At 34.0% G+C, this 9,739-nt stretch overlaps 1 protein-coding gene across 1 annotated transcript in view; it reads right to left on the bottom strand.

Moving 5' to 3' along the window:
- Nucleotides 1–3,818, bottom strand: part of LOC118747613 (talin-2) — a 72,258-nt gene extending 68,440 nt beyond the window's left edge. The window contains exon 1 of the mRNA XM_036481663.1: nt 3,638–3,818. The gene's annotated coding sequence lies outside the window, so the exon portion shown is untranslated. The remainder of the gene's footprint in view (nt 1–3,637) is intronic.
- Nucleotides 3,819–9,739: the final 5,921 nt, after the last annotated feature.

Below are 9,739 nucleotides of genomic sequence, written 5' to 3'. Positions count from 1 at the left end.
ATACTGGTTACCACAGGACCGCCATCAAATTGTCCATTATAACCAAGTGTCCATTTCATCAGAATATAAAATTTTTAAACTCAAAAAGTAAATTTAGTTTGTTTTATTTATTAAAGAAATACTCTCCAGGTTATAGTCCCGTTTTTTTTATTTTTTTCCGACATTTTTCTTAAAGTGAACCAAAGTGAACAGATCAAAAACCAACGAACCGTCACTTACAGTCCACCGCATAAGCGATGAACCAATGAACTTTGTTTATGCATTAAACAAATTTTCTGTAATGCTGTAAGATTTACATGAGGCGATTTTCCAGGCGATTCAACATTGCTCTGGAAAAATCGGTCGTGTAAATAGTGATTTCAAAAATTGCTTCCTTCAAAGTAGACAGCAAGTCAACTTTTGTATGCGATTATCGCCTGTCAAAAAATCACCTCATGTAAAGGCAGCTTTACAGTGGCGGTTGCTTGTCTTTACTGAATTCGGCGAATTACCGAACTTTGTTAATTGCAACCTTTTTTTTTGATTTGACTATGACAGCTCCGGTTATAATGGACAAAAACCAATATTTTTTTTAAAACCGAGTCTATTTTAACGGAGTTTTTTTCATATTTTTGAACTGGAACTTGACAACAAATAGGTACATAATAACAGAGTTTCCATCTTAAGCGAGTCCATTATAAATGGATTGCACTGTGCATACATATCAGAATATTTTCGTGTATTTCTACTGCAATACTCATTTGATATAATTTACAGACTTTTGTGGTAATTTTAAAGTTATTAACGGATAAAGTTATCAGTACATTCTTGAATATGTATGTATGTATGTATATTCCAAAAATATTCAATTTTTTAGTTTTATTTTATGATAAAAAAACAGCCATTTGGAGCGGATGTACATACATACATACATATGGCAACCTAAATCAAAAACAGTCGCAGCAAAAAAAATCTCAAATGTTCAGAAGCAAACAACGCACGCAAAACGGACGTTAGCTATGTGGTATGTGTGAGCTGTTTTATAGAAAAATAAATAAATTTAGAAACATTTTGAGTTGTGACTGTTTTTGATGTAGGGTGCGATATGACTTTCTTTTTTAGATTATATTTAGAGTGGTAGGTAGATCGTCCTATCTCGATAGCCGGTTAGAAAACGGTTTATCCAGAAAACTTTTCAACAAACGCCCTATTCCAGAATTTGATTGAAAAACGCCCTATCATCAGTACATACCGTTACACTTATGTGTGTGCATTAGGGTGGGCCAAAATGCATGTGAAAAGTATAGGATTGTTCTACACCGAAAAAAATATTACCCAATTTTTTTATTTTAAAATCAAAAAATATTTAGCGCTTAAAGTTTTCCATGTGATTTATATGACAAAAAACGCCTTTTCGTAGAAATGGTATAGAATTCTTGAAAATAAATAATATTCGATCCGAAAACTCTGGTCCGCCAAAACACCCAGAAAATGTAATGGGGGATAAATAAAGAATCTTTAGTATTAAGAAATGGTTAAATAAACGACTGGGTATTGTTATTGGAAGTCTGCGGAAGAGAACCGGAGTTTTCCGATCGAAAAATATTGGTTTTTTGCCCCATATAAAATACATGGAAAACTTCGAGCGCTTTGAGCGCCCTCTAAATACTTTTTGATTTAAAAAATAACAAAATAAGGGTATATTTTTTTCGATATAAAAAGAACAATCCTATGGGGCGAGAGCATTCAAATTCCGACTTAACCTATTTTGGACCACCCTAGTGTAGCTACGGATTTCCCTGCGTGATCTTTTTATGACAAATTTAGGCAAAAACATTATTTTTGTTGATATACATATAGCAATTTAAGAAATTGTGAGACCAATTGCATATTTAGAAACTGCAATTCCCAATTCCATTCTCGTAAAAGTAAGTACTAAAATAGAATTTATTTCCAGATTTATCATATTTTTACTACATACATATGTACATACATATACTTATGTATTTGTAAATATGTAAACACGTATGTACATTAGAGTGGTCCAAAAACAGTAAAGTCGGAATTTCAATGCCGCCACCCCCTAGTATTGTTCCATAATGAAAAAAATATACCCCAATTTTTTATTTTGAAATCAAGAAATATTTAGAGGTCGCTCAAGGCGCTCAAAGTTTTCCATATATTTTATGTGGGGGAAAAACAACTTTTCGTAGAAATGGTATATAATTCTTGAAAGTCAATCATTTTGGATTGGAAAACTCTGGTTTCTTCAGGAGACTTCCAACATTAATATCCCGTTGTTTATTCAACCATTTTTTAATACTAAAGATTTTGTATTGGCCCCCCCATTGGATTTTCTGGGGGTTTTGGCGGATCTATAAAATATAGTTAACATAAAAAACTGGTTAAAGAAACAATTGGGTATTATTGCTGGGAATCTCCTAAAGAGAAACAGAGTTTTCCGATCGAAAAATATTGATTTTCAAGAATTCTACATCATTTCTACGAAAAGTGGTTTTTTTCACATACAAAATGCATGGAAAACTTTGAGCACTCCCTAATTTTTTTCAAGATAAAAAAAGAGATATATTTTTTTCGGTATAGAACAATCCTAGCGGTGGCGAGATTAAAATTCCGATTTTACTTTTTCACATGCATTTTTGCACCACTTTAATGTACATACATAATATACATATGTACATATATACGAAGTATGTATTTGCGATTTAAACAGAGTAATATACATATACACAATCACGTATGTAAATGTGTGAATATGTACATATGTATGTATGCACGTAGAACTCGCTTTAAACAAGAACGAAAATATTTGTTTTAATAAAATCAAAAACCCATACATTTATGCTGCAAGTGCATAAAAGTAAAACAAAAAATAAACATTTCGAGATACACAAATAAACGGCAAACACTGCTCTCCGATATGTTCCAAGCCCAAAGGCCAGTGAATAAACAAACCAGCCAGCTGGCAAGGCGAAGTGGGTTAGACGGAACGGGTGGGCGGGCGGCAGAACTCGAGGTAGCCAAGTAGTCATTTGAAGCGATGTTGCGATGAGGTAATTCGCTGGTTTTTAACCAATAAATACATAGAAGCGAATACATAGGAGGCGTTGGAATTTTCGACCTATACATTTTTCAATTTTGAGACAACACTTTGCTATTGGAATGTACATATACATGCGTACGCGTAATTGTAATGATTTAATGATATCAAAATATACTATATGTTCATATATAGTAAACCGATTCTACAAACACCAATGCTTTTGGATACACAGCGTTGTAATGCACACCAATGCGGATAATGGATAAAGGATTAAGAAATCTGTTTATCATCAATTAAAACACACAAGAAAATCGAAGAAAAACACATCCACACAACTGCTGGATATTGCACATTTTAGCTAAAAATAGCCATTACTTTTTACACGTTTCGTGGTTGATTAAATTTAATTTTTTTTATTACTTTTTCACCATATGTTCAATTTTCACACAATCTAGACGAAGGCCCGACTTGGTATTTTACACGATCAATGGGGGCATACAAATATTCATACATACATATGTATGTACATATACGTATGTATATGAAGAACAACACCTTACAACAAAAATCCGATTTTTGTTTTCCTACTCGTACCTTTAGTTCAACAACAAACTAATCTCATCAGCACCAAAATGTTGGTGTTGTAACAAATTCTTATTTTATCTTTTTAATTATTTTCTTGTTATGATCAATTGTGAAAAGCTTCGGAATAATAATCGCGCGCGCCGTTTTCGTATTGGAGCTACTCACACCGATTCTTCAACTGAACTGAGTTCTAAAAGCGTTAAACCAGAGTATGCCATCGGCGCACCAAAAGCGAATCGCACATTGTGTTGGCTAGCCGGAGAGCGTCGTCCGAAGGCATTAAGTGATTATAAATAGATATCTTTCGCTAACGTCTAAATATGCCTCTTGTCGGGAGTCGCTCGCTCCAAACACTCGCCAATACTCAACAAAGAGACTCATAAGTGGAACAACCTCAAAACACAAACAGTAAAACAAAAAAAAGAAAGAGTTAATAACGATCATACCGGCAAAAGTACGCGCGACGGGTGATACAACGAGTACATACTCGTTCGTATTCGTATTGCTGATGAAAACACTTTGCTGCGCGAGCGCGTATGACTAATTTAGTTATTTGATGGCAGATTGAAAATTTTATGCAGTAGCGAAATTGTAGGGAACGGAAGGAAGTGACTACGTACACGACTACAAATAGTTATGTACATATGTATGTACCTACATACAAAATTTACGACACGCATTACTCATAGGCATTCTATGAACTGCAGACGAAACGAAATTGCCCTTGATTCGTTAAAATATATGTTTTTCATGCAAATGATAAATAGAAGATGAATGAAGTACCAGATTTTTTCTTCAAAAAAAAAAAACCTAAATTCTTCCTTAATCAGTTGGGATGAGCGCTGTCGCCAATTTGAATTAATAATGGAATTCATGAAACGTCGCAAAGTTGTTGCAAATGTCGTATTTGTTGCAAAATTTGCCACCTTGCGACACAGCTGATTACTTTTGTATGGAAAATTTCTTGCGACAAAATTGCGACATTGCAATACTATTTGAGCTGGCAATCATTGCAAAGTCAAAGTCGCGAAACAGACGTTTTTTTTTTGTTGTCTTCGACTTTTTTTCACTCACGCAAAAATTTTTGTTCAGGAATTTTCTCATTTGACTTACAGGTACGGTAACCATATTTATGGGAGCCGAATACGTGACGAAAATAATTTTGCAAATTTTTTCCACAACAGCTTACAGATCTTAAAGCCTTCTTCAATGATCCTAGATGTATTAGCCCTAAAACAGTATCCTTATAGTAACGTCACAAATTTGTAGGACAATTTTCTCGAGATTTTTACCTAGTAAAATTTGTTAAACAGAAGTTGTTAAATTTTATTATAATAAAATGCAATTTTGAAGTCGCTGAGCATTCTTTGAATTAGTTAATTAACCTGCATTCATCTAGGCAAAAATGATTTCAAATGCATTTACCCTGAATTTACAATAAGTAATCAACTTTAACCTTAATTAGCTCAAAACAATGTCAGACTTACTTAGATCCATTTGATTCTAATCCCTTCAAATTTGGTATTCTATGGTTGTTGTGGTTTTGTTGTGTTTTGTTAGGAGGAAAGCAGTTTCACTTTCATAAAATAATTAATAAACATTAAATAAACTAAGGAAAATAGCCAAAACTTACTAAAATGTCGAGTCCTAATTTCTATTTTGGTCACTGTACGTATTCCTCGATTCAGGCTCTGTTATGCATACTTAGCATTGCTGGAGATTTGTCACATAAGGAATCTGTTAAATGAGCCTCGCGTGTAAGCGGTTACCCAACGCACAGCATTTCATACGTAGAAGTCTTTTGGTTTTTGATTTCTACGTAAAAATGGTATAGCAGTGCATGCACTGCCAAGTATGCATAACAGAGCCTAATTGGTCGGAATATATATTTGTTTTCTTTTTTTTTGGTATGTCACCGCATAACTTTGGACCACGTTAACCGATTTCTATAATTATTTTTTCAAAGGAAAGGTGTTACCCTAAAGTTGGTAACATACTATTTGGTTTAGATCCGATCATTAGAACATTAAGAAATTAACGGTACTCTTAAATTTTTATATCGTCGGTGATACTGCAAAACGGTCAAGGTCTATTAGTACCCTTGCCACTTAAATGGTTTCTTACTTGCACCGAAATGCATCTGCAAATCGTTACACCCTAATAAACGAATGGAAAAACTGTCTACCTTTGGCTGATGAAGGTGAACGATTGCCAGAAGCGATCAAATACAAATAACAGATCAATTAAGAACCAGTGGTAATAAGTGGCATTGAACGTTTTTGCAGTACCATCGACGATATTCGAATCGAAGTCGTTTTTTGCGCTTAAAAACTACTTTTGTAAAATGGGTTTTTCTTCTATAGTTCGATTTTTTTAATATGTTTAACTGATTAGTATTTAATGAAACATTCAAGAGAATTTTTCACTAAAAACAGTTTAATGAAAATGGTATGTAATGTAATTTTTTCCATGTTTCACCAATAAAAAAAAGTTATGTTTATTTACCGATTACTATGTACTATAATACTAAATATTGAATCCGTTTGAGCCCGACATTTGGTTTGAGACGCAATTTTTTACCCAAATAATATTGAAAGTTCTTTGTCTGTTTAAATCTGGCCAAACTGAAAACCGCTCATACAGTTGTCAAGCCCTATTGTTTAATTCCACAAAATTAAATTATAAATAGAGAAAATATGGCATTTTTATATCAGATTGATGCTCTGCATTTTTTTACATAACATGCATACTTTGTTAAAATTTAAATATAAATAAGTAAAAAAGTCTCAGCTTTTAACTTTCCGATAACTACCCTTACATGGTAAGCAGGAGTGGTTTTACCCCTATTTCAAATATCTTCGATAGTATGTTAAGTTAGACTTAATGAGATAAAGGTATAAGTTTCGGTATAACGGCCATTTTCGAAAATTCTATATATAATAATGTTACTTTTTTTCTAGGAATTTTTTATTACCATATTTTGTGTAAAGAGATAGTGCGAATTTGCTTCAGTTGTTAATGATTTAACGAAGATTTCGTATTTCTCTAAACTACCGTTATATGTACGGTGACCATCCGTTCTGTTTTTTGCAAGACCGTACTGTTATTCAAAGGTCAATCGTGCGTAGTTTTTCAAACCAGAAAAACCTGAAAATGTGTTTATTTTTTCCCGGTGTCCTGCATTTGTCCCGCATTTTATTTGATATTTTAAAATTAACGAACAATGGATGGATTTTTTCAAAAAAGTGCTTTTTGGTACTTTTCGGTGCTTTTCTTCAATATCTCATGAAAAAATCTCCCAATCAACGTTAGCGACTTACTCGAAAGATATTGATGTGCCTCACATAAGACCCATCTATCCAAGAGTGTACCACAGGGGATCAATGTCACCCCGAGCCGATCCTTATCCGGCTATACCGTTTCAACGGTACGTATCTTAGCCTAGATAAGAGCGATTTTTATTCGCGCGATAGCAGGCATTCCTTAAATAAATTAGAGCGCATTTAATGCCCTACTCTACTTCCTGACTGTGTTCGCGCTCTTGAGCAGTGACTGGATAAGTACGGAAGCCTGAACTTAGTACTGATGGAAAGCTCCCTCCACCAACACTGCCGTCCGGTTACGATCGTAAAGAAGTTCACTGTTTCCCCTCCACAGAAGTTCCGTCCGGCCCAATCATCCTTTGAGGGAAAGTGGCGCAGAAATTTGCGGGATCAGGGATGGAATCTAAGCCGCCCCGAACTCCAGTGTCCAGCCGTTAAGTCTGTCAACTATTCGGTTTCTCTGAGTCGAATGCCTGTTTGAGGTGCGGCAGTATTGCTTGCAACGTTGACAAGCATTATGGGCAGCCCCCACCACAAAATCGTTGTACAAATAACTAAACATTTCAGGCTCTTATTCCTTACGAACAGATATACTAAAAGAATACTTGGAGACGTTTTCCGTGAATATGGACAAAAGCCTCCTAATCAGCATTCAAATGTAAATACATTTTATACACAAACAGCCTTACGAGTGCGAAGAATAACCGAACATTTATGATATGCCATCGGACAATACAAATTTGAGGCGTGCCTTATAACCCTTCAATCATTATCCTCGGCCAAACCCTTTCCATATAATTTGTAAATTATGCCATCACCAGATAATATCCTCATTTTCATTGCTTTTAAAAGGCAGCTACTCCAGCCACTACAATGCGAATGAGGCCACATAAAAAATAGCAATGGCGTAGGCAAGCACCTGAACACAATGTTTTAGTTTTCACTGCAAAAATCGCACCAAATGTTCACATATGCACATAATTCAATGCACAAAGCAATAAGCTTTTTACACTTACATGTATTTTAAAATACAATACGTTTAAAATCACTTAAATAGCATAAAATAAACACTTTTTCAGAATTCACTTCATTGCTGGAGAATGGAAAAAACACACATACGCCCATTTACGCATTGCGCTGTCAAATTGACATACCAGGCAAAATGAAGGAATTAATTGGTCCCTAACCGATTCCGCTAACCGATTCAGAATTAAGAGTGACATCTGTGTTTTCAATACGCATGTTGTAGTAGAATACTTCGAGAATAACCAGACCATGGTGAAATTATAAACAGGTGTAGTAATAAAACAGCTTTCATGCTTTATTTTCTTAAATTATTTAAAATTTTCAAATTAGATAGTGCCAATTCTTTCTTCTCGCTCTTATTACTACACCTGGTATAATTTCTTTATGTATCCAGACATAGATTTATAATAAAATTAAATTGAACGGCGAAGTTTAACAGAATAGGATACTCTCACTGCACTGATCTCTGAGATTTCCAAGAGGATTTCCTCTGTACTTATTTTCATGATTTCGATGTCTTGAATTACAATCAGATTTCAACGAAATTCTATCTATATCCTCATCCTCATTAGCAGGTATGTACGTATATTCTGCACTTGTAACAAACGACATCAATTTTAATGCTATATTTTTGGAAATTTTCTATTTGAATAAAAAAAAAAAAAAACAATGCAAAATCAGCCCATAAATAACAAATAACTTAACGACGAGCACACCTAAAGTTAAATATTCTAAAACTAAAATATGTATTAACAAAAAACCAACAATAACAACAACCACATGATCAAGTCTAAATAGCAGCAGAATAGTTGCCATTGTTTGTGGTTGGGTTTACATACATATGAAGAAGTGGAAAAAGCAACAATAGTTTACATAGCGAACTTAGCTCAGTGGATAGACCATTGGCTTTGTAATCCGAGGTCGCTGGTTCATATCCCAGTCACGGCGGTTGAAGAAGTCTGATGAGGAGACGTGGTTATCTCCGAAATAGCAGCTATAACTTCTACCAAAATGTAAATTACTGTTGTTTTTCCACAAAAACTTTCATTAATAACGGCCTCAAGCTCAATCAAATTGTTGAATATAATTGTAATAAGGCCATAAATAACAAAAAAAAAAAAACAAAAAGTAATTTTCATAAAACGAAGCTTCTATGATAATACATATTTCTAAATTACGGAAAACATTTGCTAAAGTTGAAATAAAAATGACGTCAAACTATAAATTTTTTATATATGTATGAATGTACAGTGCCGCACTAAATTATTGGTGCAAGGAATTTTTCACAAGCAGGTAGGCAACAATTTTTAATTAAAATTTTCCGCGCATTTTCTATAAAAATATTCTTCATATTTCAACAAAAAACATAAAAAATATCTCTTGACGTTGTGCCAAATTCAGGAAAATTCAAAAAAATTGCATACAATTTGGCATTCTAGTATAACAAAGCGCTAGTTTGAAGTAAATAAAAATCGTATGGATAGAATATGCAAAATGTAGAAATTTAAAAAATTCTAAAATTTTAAACGAGATGTCTGAATTTTTTTCTTGCCAAAAACCGGGACATTTTGCGTCCCAGCAGGCCTTCTACCGTGACCGGGATATAGCTCTGAAATTCGGGACAGTCCCGCCGAAAATGGGACGATTGGCAACCGTGATATACTTACATACATACTAAATGTATCAAAGATTGTAGCAAAATTACAAACAGCGTAAAAAAATCTCTCCTTGGGCATTGTAAGCAAAATGTTGACATTTAAGA

The sequence above is a fragment of the Rhagoletis pomonella genome, unplaced genomic scaffold (genome assembly GCF_013731165.1).
Source record: "Rhagoletis pomonella isolate Grant_MI unplaced genomic scaffold, Rhpom_1.0 Rhpom_scaffold_00012, whole genome shotgun sequence".
Taxonomy (NCBI): Eukaryota; Metazoa; Arthropoda; class Insecta; order Diptera; family Tephritidae; genus Rhagoletis; species Rhagoletis pomonella.
Note: the sequence above shows the minus strand (reverse complement) of the source record. Positions and strands in the feature narration are given on the sequence as shown.